At 40.1% G+C, this 16,080-nt stretch overlaps 1 protein-coding gene across 1 annotated transcript in view; it reads left to right on the top strand.

Moving 5' to 3' along the window:
- Positions 1-7,494: 7,494 nt before the first annotated feature.
- Positions 7,495-16,080, top strand: part of LOC123519236 (zinc transporter 1-like) — a 68,515-nt gene continuing 59,929 nt past the window's right edge. The window contains exon 1 of the mRNA XM_045280359.1: positions 7,495-8,166. The gene's annotated coding sequence lies outside the window, so the exon portion shown is untranslated. The remainder of the gene's footprint in view (positions 8,167-16,080) is intronic.

Genomic DNA, 16,080 nt, shown 5'->3' with positions numbered 1-16,080 from the left:
TTTAACATAACATAACATAAATAATAGGATAACAAAGGGCCACCAGGGCCCATCTAGGTTATCCTGTATCAGTCGCACAGCGACCTCGTCATCAGTACTTAAAGATACACTTACAAGTACACAATACATTATATACTAATTCTAAATATTTGGCCCATTAACAGGGCTAAGTCCTGCATCGAATTCCTCTACAATCTGTAATCCCCATACATGGGGATCATGTCTTGTTTAACTATAGTAAATTTCTTATAAAAACTATCATGCAGCGCTATACATAATTATAAATCTAATAAATTTAAGTGCTTATCTAATCTGTTTTTAAACATTGTCAAACTAGTGCTATTTACAACCGTCTCTGGCAATGCATTCCAGAAGTCTACCACCCTATGACTAAAGAAATATTTTCTTATATCTAACCTGCAGCCTTGCTTTCTAATCTTCCTGCCATGATTTCTAGTCCTACTTCCCTCCTCTAAGGTAAAGAAAGATCTCACATCTATGTAGTTTGTATCTGAGAACATTTTAAATAACTCTATCATATCCCCTCTTATACATCTCCTCTCAAATGAAAACATGTTTAATTCCTTTAATCTATCTCTATACTCCAGGCGCTTTAATGCTGGTATCATCCTAGTTGCTCTTCTCTGAACTGCTTCTAACATGTTGATATCCTGCCTATAGTGGGGTGACCAGGCCTGTATGCAATACTCTAAATGGGGCCTAACATAGGAATTATATAAGCTACGCACCACTTCCTTACTTTTATAACTAACATTTCTATTTATAAAACCCAGGATCCTATTTGCCCTATTTCTTGCTTCTAAACATTGCTTTGAAAATTTCATAGTCCTGTCTATCACTACTCCTAAATCCTTTCCTTCCTCTACTGCCTCTAGCCAACATCCCTCCATCTCATAGTTAAAGTTTGTGTTGTCTTTACCTAAATGCATAACCTGACACTTTTAGAATTAAACTCCATCTGCCACCTGTCTGCCCATGCTATCAGCCTGTCCAGGTCTCGTTGTATTCTGTAATTGTCCTTTTCACCCTGTACTGCACATGCTATCTTAGTATCATCTGCAAACTTTGATACTTTGCTACTAATTCCTATATCTAAATCGTTAATGTACACCAAGAAAAGAAGAGGTCCTAGCACTGATCCTTGGGGTACCCCACTAACCACTTCCTTCCACTCAGACATTGCCCCATTTAATACTACTCTCTGTTTCCTATCAGAAAGCCATTCACTAATCCAATCAACTAACCTACCCCCTATCCCATGTAGTCTCAATTTGTACACTAGCCTCCTATGCGGTACCTTATCAAACGCCTTGCTAAAATCTAGATATATAACATCTATGCTATTTCCATCATCTAACTCCTTGGTAATATATTCTAAGATATCGAGCAAATTTGTAAGACAGGACCTCCCTGATCTAAAGCCATGTTGGGTATCTCTAATTAATCTATTCTCATTTAAATGCTCCCAAATACTACCCTTAATGATTTTCTCTAGTATCTTACATACTATACTAGTTAAACTGATCGGTCTATAATTATTCGCATCATCCTTCCTACCTTTTTTAAATATTGGAGTAACATTAGCTAACTTCCAGTCCTGAGGTATCTCAGCAAACCTAAGTGATCTTTCAAAGATTAACTTAAGTGCTTCAGAAATACTGTCTACACCCTCCCTAAGTACTCTGGCATGTAGCTCATCAGGACCACTAGCTTTCCTATCGTCTAGTTCAAGAATAAATTTCCTAATAATTCCCGGTTTTATATCAATATTTTCTAAAGCTCTTAAACTACTCGTCGCACTGTTTGTAACAGGATTTCCTATTCTTTCCTAGTAAATACTGAAGAAAATTGTTCATTCAATAATTCTACTATGTCTTCATTTTGATCCACTACTACACCATCTTTTCTGAGTGGTCCAATCCTATCCTTATTTCTTTTATCACTGACCTTGTAATAACTATATAATTTTTTGGGATCTTTACTCCCAGCTCTAGCTAGTTTTATCTCTGCCTGCCTTTTACTTTTTTATAACCTTACTCAAATCATCTCTGACCTGTCTGTACCTAATCAAATCTACATCTTCCCCACTTTTCTGCAACTCTCTGTATGCCCTCTTCTCTCTGATCTGGCTACCTATCTCATGAGTCCACCATAATGGCTTCCTGTTTCTCTGCCTTATATCTTTGTAAGGGATACACTGCATCACTATACCCTTTACTACAACCTTAAAAATATCCCACATCTCCTGTGCAGTTTTATTTCCAAAACTATCTTCCCAGTTTACCTCTCCTAATAACTGACGTAACCTACCATAATTGCCTTTCTGATAGTTTGGGACTCTAGTCTTATTCACTATATTATCCCTACTGGAATTAATGATAAATCTAATTATATGATGGTCACTGTTTGCTAAAGTCTCTCCTACCTCAACTTCCTTTAAACAATGCTCAATATTTGTTAGTACTATGTCTAAAACCTTCCTCCCCTAGTAGGTTTATCTACCATCTGCACTAAATAGTTATCCTGAAAACTTTCCATAAACTTATTTTCACTAGCATCTCCTACCATCCTCTCCCAGTTTACTGACTTAAGATTAAAATCCCTAAGATAATTGTCTGACTAGTACACCCCCTATTTATCTCATCTACCATAAGGTTGTCTACCTCTGCTGACTGGTTAGGTGGTCTATAAAAAAGCTCCTACTCTAATAACCTTACTTTTGTTTACTCTAACATCCAGCCATAAGGACTCTACTCTGTGATCTACCTTAATACCATTAACCTGACTGGAAATGAAGGATTTTTTTACATAAATAACTACTACTCCACCTATCCTACCAATTCTCTGGTGTAAATACATAATGTATCCATCTACTTCATATTCTTTCCTATTTTCCCTAAACTTTTCCTCATTTACCCATGCCTCTGTGACACACAACATCTAAATCCTCCTCAACTATATAACTAGATAACTCGTCCTTCTTGTTCCTAAGACTCCTGGCATTTACATAAAAACATTTTCATATGAATAACTGCTATGAGCTACTGTTTGTGTATGGCTGCAGCAGAGATGTGTGATGTCCTCTTGGTTATATATGCATACTATGGATGGTGTTGTAAATGAAATGAATGTAATATTGGATTGAGGATTAAAGTTGATGAATGCTAATGGAGAGAACCAACTAACTATAAAGGAAAGGAAAAAATAATGGTTCTTGATTTTCTTTTATTACATCTTAAAGAAGACAGACAACAATGCATTCTCTCTCACCCCACCAAAAAAAAAAAAAAAAAAAAAAAAGTTGTCTTTGTGGTGTTAGAATGGTGACAATGCCAGGGATATGTAGGCCGTTTTAGCCTCTAGTACCCAAAAGATGCTGGTTGCAGGCAGGTTATTTAGTTAGAATTTTAGCAAGCAGTCTGTAGTCTAATTAGTTAGCCTGGCCGGTGTGTTAGTGTCCTGGCGATCAGGTCAATGACTCAGAATTTCAGTCGCACAGTGACAATTTCGAGGCGGGTTCGCATGTGCCAATTTTCGACTGAAATTGCAAGTTGGTAGTTTCCGACAATATCGGTGCCTAGCGACTGGAGAAACCAGTCGACTTTATTTATGTTGTGACGTCACGGAGTAAGCTTTGAAAATGGGGTATCTACGTAGGTGTAGGAAAAAAAAAACATCTGGGAACCCATAAATGAATTATACAGAAAAAAAAAAAAAAATTGCGCAAATCGTCGTTTGACGAAATAGCTGCCACTCTACAAGAACCATTTCCCTCAATGCAGAGTGTTGTTGGAGGTGAAGATTGAAAATTTGTCAGGATTTAATTTGATCGCAATTGTGCATAATCTTAAGATTAACAATTTTCTTTTGAGAAATCTAGACTAATTAAGAGTGTGGTAGACACTCCTTTCTTTCTTTCTATTTAGCCAGGGACGTGTCCACAGGCATTTTCTTTTCTGTCGACTTTTCTGGTACGCCAAAAGAAGAGCAACCACAGCTTCAACATCGTCACTGGAGGAAGACATCTTGGCTGGTAGCTGTTTGTTTACATTCACTTCCCGCCAAGGCGCCAACTAAAAAAAAAAATAATAATAATAATAAAAAGTCAATAGTTTCCAGGCGCTACGTGTGATGCTTTCCGACACTTCTAGCGACTTGCAACTTCAGTCACAAATTGGCACGTATGAACCCGCCTTTAGGCTAGATACCATAGTTTCCCCATGACAGAACGACAGCAAACCTTTCAGTGTCGTCGTGAGAGAATACAAAAAATCAAGAATAGAAGTAGGTAGGAAAAAGACCCATTCAAACAAACAAGTGTCATATCAATTTTTTTTTTTTTTTTTTTACATTACAAGGGCACTGGCCAAGGGCAAACAAAGTGTTGGAAAAAAAAAATCCCGCTGGTTGCCAGGCCCTGTTAAGAGGAAAGTAGAAAGAGAAAAAACAAAAAAATCTAAAAGGAGGGTCCAGTTAACGTAAGAGGTGTCTTGACACTCCTCTTTTGAAAGAGTTTAAGTCATAGGCAGGTGGAAATACAGACACAGGTAGAGAGTTCCAGAGTTTACCAGTGTAGGGAATGAAGGAGTGAAGATACTGGTTAACTCTTGCATTAGGAAGATGGACAGAATAGGGATGAGAAGAAGTAGAGAGTCTTGTGCAGCGAGGCCGCAGGAGGGGGAAGGCATGCAGTTAGCAAGTTCAGAAGAGCAGACAGCATGAAAACAGCGGTAGAAGACAGATAAAGATGCAACATTGCGGCGGTGACTTAAAGAATCAAGACAGTCAGTTAGAGGAGAAGAGTTGATAAGACGAAAAGCTTTAGATTCCACCTTGTTTAGTAAAGCTGTGTGTGGATCCCCCAGACATGAGAGCCATACTCCATACACGGGCGGATAAGGCCCTTGTACAGAGCAAGCAGCTGGGAGGGAGAGAAAATGGACGAAGACGCCATAGGACACCTAACTTCTTGGAAGCTGATTTAGCAAGAGTAGAGATGTGAAATTTCCAGTTTAGATTTTTAGTGAAGGATAGACCGAGTGTGTTTAATGTAGAGGAGAGGGAAGTTGAGTGTTATTGAAGAAGAGAGGATAGTTGTCTGGAAGGTTATGTCGAGTAGATAGTTGTAGAAATTGAGTTTTTGAGGCATTGAACAAAACCAGGTTTTCTCTGCCCCAATCAGAAACAAGTGAAAGATCAGAAGTTAGGCGTCCTATAGCATCTCGCCTTGAGTCATTTAATTGTTGTTGGGTTGGGCGTCTGTTGAACGCTGTTGAATAATGCAGGGTGGTATCATCAGCATAGGAGTGGATAGGGCATTGAGTCAGATTTAGGAGATCATTGATGAATAATAGAAAGAGAGTGGGTGATAGGACAGAACCCTGTGGAACACCACTGTTGATAGTTTTAGGGAAGAACAGTGACCGTCTACTACAGCAGCAATAGAACGATCGGAAAGGAAACTGGAGATGAAGGTACAGAGAGAAGGATAGAATCCGTAGGAGGGTAGTTTAGAAATTAAAGATTTGTGCCAGACTCTATCGAAGGCTTTCGATATGTCAAGGCCGACAGCAAAGGTTTCACCGAAGTCCCTAAAGAGGATGACCAAGATTCAGTTAGGAAAGTAAGAAGATCACCAGTAGATCTGCCTTTACGGAAACCATACTGGCAATCAGAGAGAAGGTTGTGAGCTGATAGATGCCTCATTATCTTCCTATTAAGGATAGACTCAAAGGCTTTAGAAAGGCAGGAAATCAAAGCTATAGGGCGGTAGTTAGAAGGATTGGAGTGGTCACCTTTTTAGGGACAGGTTGAATGTGAGCAAACTTCCAGCAAGAAGGATAAATAGAAGTAGAGAGACACAGATGAAAGAGTTTGACCAGGCAGTGAGCGAGTTCGGAAGCACAGTTTTGAGAACAACAGGAGGGACTCCATCCGGACCGTAAGCCTTCCGAGAATCAAGGCCAGAGAGGGCCAGGAAAACGTCTTTATAAAGAATTTTAATTTTAGGGATGAAGTAGTCAGAGGGTGGAGGAGTAGGAGGAATATGCCCAGAATCATCCAAAGTTGAGTTGGTAGCAAAGGTTTGAGCGAAGAGTTCAGCTTTAGAAAAGAAGAGACAGCTGTAGAGCCATCTGGATGAAGTAAAGGAGGGAAAGACGAAGAAGTAAAGTTGTTAGAGATATTATTGGCTAGATGCCAGAAATCTCGAGAGGAGTTAGAATTGGAAAGACTTTGACATTTTCTATTGATGAAAGAGTTTTTAGTAAGTTGGAGAATAGATTTGGCATGATTACGGGCAGAAATATATAGGGCATGAGTTTCAGCAGTTGGATGGCTACGGAACCGTTTGTGAGCCGCCTCTCTATCATTGACAGCACGAGAACAAGCAGAGTTAAACCAAGGCTTTTTAGCTTTAGGGTTAGAGAAAGTATGAGGAATGTATAGCTCCATGCCAGAGATAATCACCTCTGTTATGCGCTCGGCACAAAGAGAAGGATCTCTGACATGAAAACAATAATCATCCCAAGGAAATCAGAATAGTACTGCCTTAGTTCCTCCCACTTAGCAGAGTTAAAATGCCAGAAGCACCTCCGCTTAGGCGGGTCCTGAGGCTGCACTGGAGTGATAGAACTGGTAACGGAAATTAGATTGTGGTCGGAGGAGCCCAACGGAGAGGAAAGTTTAACAGAGTAAGCAGAAGGGTTGGAGGTTAGGAAAAGATCAAGAATGTTGGGCGTGTCTCCAAGGCGGTCAGGAATACGGGTAGGGAACTTCACTAGCTGCTCTAGGTCATGAAGGATAGCAAAGTTGAAGGTTTGTTCACCAGGTTGGTCAGTGAAAGAAGATGAAAGCCAAAGCTGGTGGTGAACATTGAAATCCCTAAAATGGAGATCTCAGCAAAAGGAAAGTGAGATAAGATGTGCTCCACCTTGGAAGTCAAATAGTCAAAGAATTTTACATAGTCAGAGGAATTAGGTGAGAGGTATACAGCACAGATGAATTTAGTTAGAGAGTGACATTGAAGTCTTAGCCAGATGGTAGAAAATTCTGAAGATTCAAGATTGTGGGCACGAGAGCAAGTGGTGTCGTTACGCACGTATGCGCAACATCCAGCTTTGGATTGAAAATGAGGATAGAGCAAGTAGGAGGGAACAGAAAAGGGGCTGCTGTCAGTAGTCACAGACAACTGTGTTTCAGTTAGGAAGAGAAGATGAGGTTTAGTAGAGGAGAGGTGGTGTTCCACAGATTGAAAATTAGAACGAAGGCCACGAATGTTGCAGAAATTGATAGTGAAAGTATTAGATGAAGTGTCAAGACACCCAAGGTCGACAGCAGAGGGGCAGTCCGACCTGGGGACATTTATGGTCCCCTCCCCAGAGGGGGACTCCGAGGCAGGGCGTGGTGAAGCCATTATTAAATTTTGATTTGAAGAGAGTGTAAAAGTGTAAGGTGTTGTAGTGTAGTGTAGGAAGTAGTAGAAGTTGTCTTTAGAGGGCAGGCTGCAGCTGCTCAATTCATGTCAGAATGGCCTTGTTGCTTCTATCTATCTAATAGGTAGGCTACCTAGGTAATTGGATATTGCTCTTGTATAGAGGTGGGTATTCTACTTAATCAGATAGCAGTTATATAACAAATTTTGAATTTTTCCATACTTAAGAATTTATCAGAATGTCCAAATTCTATAAAATTACATTTTCTTCTCTATATATTTGTTTCTCCCTATTTTCATATTTGTGATAAAATACTACCCTCAAATCTACCGGTATTCCTAGGGGATGGGTGTCAAGACCTATCTTCCTTCTTTTTTTTTTTTTTTTTTGTATTTCTTGTTAATGTACCAATAAATGTATCAATCAATCTATCAATCTTTAAAGTTATAAATGACATGTGAGAGACAAGAACGCGCGAAACAATGTGCAGTTATAGTAAATATCAAAAACCTTAATTTTATTTAATAAAAGTTAAAATTTATATTTTCAACCAATTATAAAAAGAAGAGAAAGCCCAACAAGCAATGCTAAGAAAAACAACAAATGTTTGTCTACCTACACATCACCTGTGCTGTGAGTCTGTCACTGTCTGTCTGTGACGGTCAGTTTGTGTTTGTCTGGTGGCGGCGATAGACCGTCAGGTCCCCTCCAGGTAATTATTCTCCTTCACTTAATATAACTTGTCCAACCAATCATTTTTCACATTCCGTGCCACAAAACAAGCACAATTTCACCCAAAATAACCCTAAGTGAAGGCCTGTAGTGGATAATAAGAGTGGATTTAGCAGTCAATGTTGTGTCTTCTCTTCCTCAATGTTGTTATTTCGTCATCCACTCCACGTTTTCCCGTCAGTTATCCTCTCCCAGTGGTGTGAAGGAAGGTTAGGGGCGTGATTCACTGCTGGCCTCACTGCCACGGGGAGAGAGTGGTGGCAGGCAAATAAGTGAAATGTTTGTTTGTTTGGGGTAAATATTCTCGTGTTTTTGTTTATTTTCCCATGTTTTGTTTACGTGAATATTTTTGTTTTGTTCATGTAAGGAAGAGGGGGGGGAGGTAGGGAGAGAGGGAGGGTCAGCATTATATAAAGATAGCGAAGGTTAAAGGCATAAATTAACTTTTTTTTCATATTACATCTATTTATATTTTTTGTGCTCGTTTCGAAACACCTGTGATGGATTGTGGACCTTCCCTTACCTGTCTTCCGGGCAGGTGAAGGGAAGGTGGTGGTGATGATGTTGGTAGTTGTAGTAGAGTGGTGATGATGCTGGTAGTACTGGTTATGGTGTTGATGGAGGTGGTGATACTGATGGTGGTAGTAGAGATGTGATGATGGTGGGGATGTTGGTAGTACTGGTAGTGGTGTTGATGAAGGTGGTGGTAGTAGAGATGTGATGATGATGGTGATAATTGTGGTGATGCTGTTATCTGTAGAATGATGATGATGATAACCAGTGCACAGAAAAAAGAGAAATAGGAAACCAGAATTAATAATGGGAAGCATAAATCTAAGTAGGGGACAAATGCCTCAAATCAGAATTATCCTACACACCCCACCAATCCCAGAGAGAAAAGAATTAATGTTCACTCTGGTGTTATTGCAGTTTCAACTAATACACCACATGTAACTATACACATTCTCATGGTCTAGATCACACTTCTTTGAGTATTTCTAGCCTCATTTTACCCTATCAGAAAATGGGGTTTGATTAGGTTAAAATCTCGCTTTCCCAGGAGGTCCCCAAGCTTGTTAGACATAGGGAAACAGAAATATAAGTTAGGGTATATTGGTTGAAACTGCAAATTTATCTTCACTCTTGGTCCTTAACAGTAGCACATGAAACGACTACATGTTCTGATAATATACTCACTTCACCTTCATTAGGGAGCCAGAGATAGGAATAAGAATCAGTTTACCTTATCTCCACACAAGTCAGGGCAACAAAACATAACAAGAATGCTTTATGACATGACATGGAGCTTATCAGTGAAACACCTTTCATTGCCCACATGCAGAGTACAGACACCAGGAGGGCCTCAGGGGTTCGGGGTGGGGTGTGTGTGTGGTGTTGATGTTGCCTTATCAGTGTTTTGGTGAGGCAGGAAACAGTGAGTGCAGCTTGTGGCGATGGAGGCAGGCAGGCAGCACAGTATGTCAGCAACACAGTGACAAGGAGAAGGCTGACTCATGTTGCCCTGGTTTTGTTGTTGCTGTTGTTGAGTGGGAACTGTTTTGTAGCTGTAATGATTTGTGTGTGTGAGTGTGAGTGTGTGTATAGAGCGCAGCAACTAGGTATTTTTCTTTTCTTTTCTTCAGTCTTTCTTTTAATCTTGTATCCTTCCTTCCTTTTTTTTCTTTCCTTTTGCTTTCCTTTCTTTATTCCTTCCAATATTAAGTTTGGAAAACTGTTTCAAGTTTTTTTTTTTTCAGTCTGTTTATTTCTTGATGACATTATCTTATCTGACACTATCAGTTTGCATCTTGGCATTCTCACAAGGTTAAATTTCTCACTAAAAAAGAAGATAAGACTGTGTTGTGCTCATAAAAAAGAGACTGTGAAGTACTTTGAGTGACAAAAAAAGTACAGGGTGTTCTTTAGAGTTAACCAGTACTCTCAATCATTCATCCCTTTCTCTGGTAAAGTCTGTCTACTTCTATATTTCCATCTTCCTATGACCTGAACCCATTTAAGAGGGAGGTTTCAAGATATTTACCCTGTTCTTTTGGCTAACTCTCTCAGACCTGCTCTGGGACCTTCATCTTTTGTTCTATAAATTTTGTTGCCTTTGGCCAAATTTCCTCTTACATATAAAAAAAATAGGGAAATAAAACCATTTAACTCACTGTAATAAGAAAGAAGTAAGAGTCTCAAATAACTAGTAATGTCTTTAGTGTCTTTAGTTAAGGGAGGAAAGGCAGCATTATCTGAGAACTGGTTGGCCTAGTTAACCCTAAGCCTGAAACTCAATGCCACCAGCTAGATATTAGGTAACTCTTGTGTCACCCTTTCCTCTCAGGCCTGTGCTTCAGTGTAAACTCTGGAACTCCTTGGTTGTTTCTGTATTTCCACCTTCCTACTGCCTGAACTAATTTAAGGGAGGTTTCAAGATATTTATCCCACTCTTTTGGGTCACTCTCAAACCTGCTCAGAGAATGGCATCTAAGTGGGCTTTTTTTGTTTAATAGTTTTTGTTGGCCTTGGTCTGATTTCCCTGCTAACATACAGTGTGTAGAAATTAATCATGCCACAGATCCCTTATAGAGTTTATCCTTAAAAGCTGTAGCAGTTGTTTTGATTAGTATTCAGAATGCAATAATATGAAGCCTTATGCTGGACTCACACATACACAATTGTGGTGCCCTGACAGGCACGATTGGAGTCGGGGCTAAAAAGTGCACGATTGCTCCCGATTATACAGGACAGGGCCGAGAGCTGGGAAAGACACGATTATCGGGCATATCGGGGGAGTGATCGGGGTGGTGTCGCACCTAACGTGGCACTGTCGCCCCGACATGAAATGATGATACGCTCGTTTCGGCGTGACAGGGGCGATGAACCCCAATGAACCCCCGACAACACCCTCATTTGCAAATTGCATCTCCCCATATCGCCCCATACGGCCCAGCAGGGGCGTATCATCGTTGCATTCGGGGCGGAAGAAGCGATGGTACAGGTATGTTGGAGCGACAGCCCCGATGCATGCCACGACATATATGTAGGTAGCCCACCACAACACCAGGTAAACACACCAGCACCAGCCCTCAACAGTGCCACATCACCAGTGACTCAACACCACCACAAGCATGGACAGTTCCACGAAGGAAATAATTATGCTGGGGGTATGTGGTATGAGATATCACTTACTGAGGGCTCTTGTCGTCGACCAGTTTCTACTACCAGAGCCCAAACCGAAACGGAAGCGAAGGGCCTGGGTGTGGCCCTACCTCCAGAAAAGACTGAGGTATGGACACTACGACACCCTCATGGACGAATTGTATAAGGAGAACCCAGACCTGTACAAGAATTACACCAGGGAGCTCTTTGACAGCATCGTCAAGGCCGTGACCCCAATCATCGAGAGGAAGACTAGTAGATGGCGGAAACCCATCGACCCTAGCACATGGGTTGACATCACCACAAGCATGGACAGTTCCACGAAGGAAATAATTATGCTGGGGGTATGTGGTATGAGATATCACTTACTGAGGGCTCTTGTCGTCGACCAGTTTCTACTACCAGAGCCCAAACCGAACAGGCGAAGGGCCTGGGTGTGGCCCTACCTCCAGAAAAGACTGAGGTATGGACACTACGACACCCTCATGGACGAATTGTATAAGGAGAACCCAGACCTGTACAAGAATTACACCAGGGAGCTCTTTGACAGCATCGTCAAGGCCGTGACCCCAATCATCGAGAGGAAGACTAGTAGATGGCGGAAACCCATCGACCCTAGCACATGGGTTGACATCACCGTGCGTTACCTTGCCACAGGGGGCTCCTACAAATCCCTACAGTATGCATTTCGTGTGGCACATGACACCATATGTGGCATTGTTCCTGACACCTGCAACGCCATTGTTTCGGCCTTTGCACCCACTCTCCTCTGTCTCCCTGCCACACCTGATGAGTGGCTACAGGTCTCCAAGGATTTCGAACAGAAATGGCACCTCCCTCACTGCATAGGCTCTCTGGATGGCAAGTATATCCGTATACGGGTGGTAGAGCAGAGCGAGAGAGCCGACTGGCGTGAAGATGTCGCCTGTGATGGTTGGCGGGAGCGCCGGTGCTGCCTTCTACATACATCATCACAGTTCCCACCGCCCCTACCACCCCGATAGCTACGCTGTTTGACATTTGTCGATCACGCACGATTGATGCCCCGGTAGTGTTTTTTCATCCCCTGATGCCAAATTTCAGCCATCGTGCCTGTCGGGGCACCACGATCGTGTATGTGTGAGTCCAGCATTAGATAAGCAGGAAGCATTAGTGGCAATATGTAAAGCCAAATGTATACCATCAATATATTTTTGCAACACACAGATTAAGGAGTTGAATGAACTGCTTGTGTTGTGTAAAGAGTTATCTGGGGAAAGTATTAGATTTGTTACTTGAAGTGTGTGCGTGTGTGTGTATTTGTGTGTGTGTGTGTGTGTATTTGTGTGTGTGTGTTTGTGTGTATTGGTGTGTATGTGTGTGTGTGTGTATTTGTGTGTGTGTGTGTGGTTGAAGGAGTGACCTGCCATGAGATTTAGAGTAACAAGTAAAGGAATTTGTGGTAAAATATTCTTGTCAGCACCTCCAGTAACATTCTCTCTCTCTCTCTCTCTCTCTCTCTCTCTCTCTCTCTCTCTCTCTCTCTCTCTCTCTCTCTCTCTCTCTCTCTCTCTCTCTCTCTCTCTCTCTCTCTCTCTCTCATTGGCCATTAACCTGAGTGATATAGCAAACTAGCAACCTTGTAGTAACAGTGGAGGTGAATAACTTACAAGCCAAGATTAGGTTTAGTAGGAATGAAGATAACTGCCATTGTCATACTTTCATTTGCATTAGAACATTTATTTATACATGCTTGGTGGGCAGGAGTGTGGAAATAAGTGCGAATGTGTCAGGTGCAAAGATTGAAGGCTCTCCATGTTACTGTTATTATGAGTACCTTTCATAATTATTTCCTTTAATCAATGGGAGAGATAAGGCCAAAGTAACTGACAGATACCAGAGACTGTGATACCACCTGCTGTGATGTGATGTCACTGATCTCTCTCTCTCTCTCTCTCTCTCTCTCTCTCTAAAAGGAACAAAAATAACTATAAAAAGTCCCATTGAAGCAGCAGTCCCTATACAATCTGTCTATGATGTGTTGCATTGGCCTTCCTTCACTCTGCCTTCACCATTTTCTCCTGTCCCTCAGAATCCTGGCAGCCTCTTAGCTCATTCAGACAGTCTTATAGCTCAGAATTGTTTGGATGAGATTTATCAATGGAAGTTTCAACAAGACAGTACAAGAGTCACCATGAATGTCTATAAAAGTTTCTAATGTACCTGAATAAGAACATGTGAAGTCAGTCCTCTTGTCTCATCTCTCAGAATTGCTTGAAACTAGAGATTTTATCAACAAAAGATTCAACTACACACAAATCATAGTTAAGTAATCTCAAGAGAACCACCTTCTAAGACCATAAAAAGTTTCTAATCTTAGTCTGGACGAGAGGATGAGACTGCTATCATATCACCGGGAAGGCCTTGATGTGCTGATGGCATTACAAAACCCGGCAGATGATTCAAAGCTTAGCGGACCAGAGGATTTAGCACTGAATGACACCACAAAACACAGTGGCGGAGTGTGGGAGATACATGAGATGCATATTGTGGGAGTGTATGAAAGGGAAGACAGTAAAGTAAAGGTGAAGAGGAGGCCCTTGAGTGTTGCTTAACGGCACACTGTAGCATGGAGAGGTGAGATCCGGATGTGTGAAGAGAGAGGGAGAGAAAGAGGGAGAGGGAGGGAGGGCCAGGATGTTGTGATGTGATATAGTGGTAATGATGAGGCAAGAGTGTGTGTATGGGAGAATGATGTAATGAGAGGAATAGAGGTGTGTGTGGAGGAATGGGTGATGAGGATGATGGAAATAGTGCTGAAAGATTGTATGGTGAAGTGTCCTATATGGAGAATGATGAAGGTAGAGATTAAAGATTGAATAGTGAAAATAATAGTGTAATGAAATGGAGGATGAGAAAGATAAAGGTACATATGAAAGATTAAGTGGTGAAAAATAATGGTGTAGTAAAAGATGATGATAATAATAAAGATACAGATAAAAGTTTGAATAATGAAAGCAATATTGTAATGAAAAAATCCAATATTGACGATGAAAATAGGAAAAAGTATGAATAAAAAACTGAATGATGAATGACACTGTATATATTAGCATATGAAATGAAGATATGACTGATAGAAACAATGAAAAATGAATATAACATTGGCCATTGGATAAGAAGAGTAACATAGGCATGTAAAACAAGAATTAGTTAAAACAGTGTGATGTGTTAAGGTGTACGCATTTCCTAACACCCTATGACTTGTCTGTTACTGAAGGTGTAGTCAAGGAAGTGTTCCACCATTTGTTGTGAAGGTGAAGGCAGGTAGTGATGGAGTGAAGGAAGTCAGTCACAGTGCCATGAAGCTGTTAAGCCACATTGAATTGATAGAGATTAAGATAGAGAGAGAGAAGAAACTAATTGATATGAAGGAATTGTGGGAAAGAAAAGATTAATGGTGAGAAATTGTTAAGGTATATAATAGATGAAAAATAAAAAGTAATTGATGAAAAATAAGAGATTGAAATAGAGAAAGAAAAGATAAATGGATATAGAGGAAATGAGAGAAAGAAAAGATTAGTGGTTGTAGATGAATTGTAAAGGTGCATGGAAATTATAGATAAAGAATAAGAGAGATTGAAATAGATAGAAAAAATGTTAATTGATATACATGTAGAAAAAATGTGGGAAAGAAAAGATTAATGGACATGGAGAAATTGTTAAGCCACATGCAGATAGTAGATACAAAAATAAGATAAGGAAAAGCTAAATGGATATAGATAAGTAGTTAAATAACATGCAAAAAACATGAAAAAATACCAAGAAAAGATTAATGGATGTAAGATAGATATAAACAGTACCTAGTTAAGTTACATTCCAAGAGAAAGGATAGAAAACAAGATAAAGGAGAGCTTAATAGATATTGATTAAAAAGGAGAATTACTGGATACAACTGGTAGACATTATGCTCAAGCTACATGACACAAGGAATACGTCATCACCTAGAGAGAGAATGGATAGGAACATAAAGAAAGGAAAGTAAGGTGAAAAAAAAAAAATGTTGGTAAAGATAAAAACACTACACAATTACTTTTGAAGGTTGTAGTTGAAGTTGAAAGGGTTTTTAAGAGTGTTTTTTATGATTCCAGTGAGAGATTAACATTTCTGCATCACTGTTATGAGAAACACTCTTGAAAGGCTTTAGTTGATGTTGTAAGGATTTTTAAGGGTGTTTTTAAGGTTCCAATGACAGGTTAACAACATTTCTCCATTACTGACATGAGAAGCACTCCTTTGAAAGGCTCTAATTGAAATGATGCAGGATTTCAAAGGTGACAGATTAACATTTATCCATTACTGACATGAGAAACACATTTGAATGGCTCTAATTGCAGTGATGCAGGTATTCAAGAGTGTTTTATGGTTCCAGTGACAAATGAACTACAATTCTGCATTACTGATAGGAGAAACACTCTTTTAAGAATATATAGAAAGAGAAATAAGATAAAAAAAGAAGTTGAGAAATATAAAACATCACATAACTGAAGATAAAGAGAAAGAACACCTGGTGATGTACAAAGAGACATCCATGTGAAGATAAAGAAATTAAATAAGACCCAATAGAAAATGTTTAGGGTTAAATCAGATGAATGTTGTCTTTTAAGTTATGTAGGTTAGGTTAGGAGATTAAATGGTCAGAGAGAGAGAGAGAGAGAGGATGTACAAGAAGATAAGAAAAGGATATGATGTCATT

Source organism: Portunus trituberculatus, chromosome 45 (genome assembly GCF_017591435.1).
Source record: "Portunus trituberculatus isolate SZX2019 chromosome 45, ASM1759143v1, whole genome shotgun sequence".
Lineage (NCBI taxonomy): Eukaryota > Metazoa > Arthropoda > Malacostraca > Decapoda > Portunidae > Portunus > Portunus trituberculatus.
Note: the sequence above shows the minus strand (reverse complement) of the source record. Positions and strands in the feature narration are given on the sequence as shown.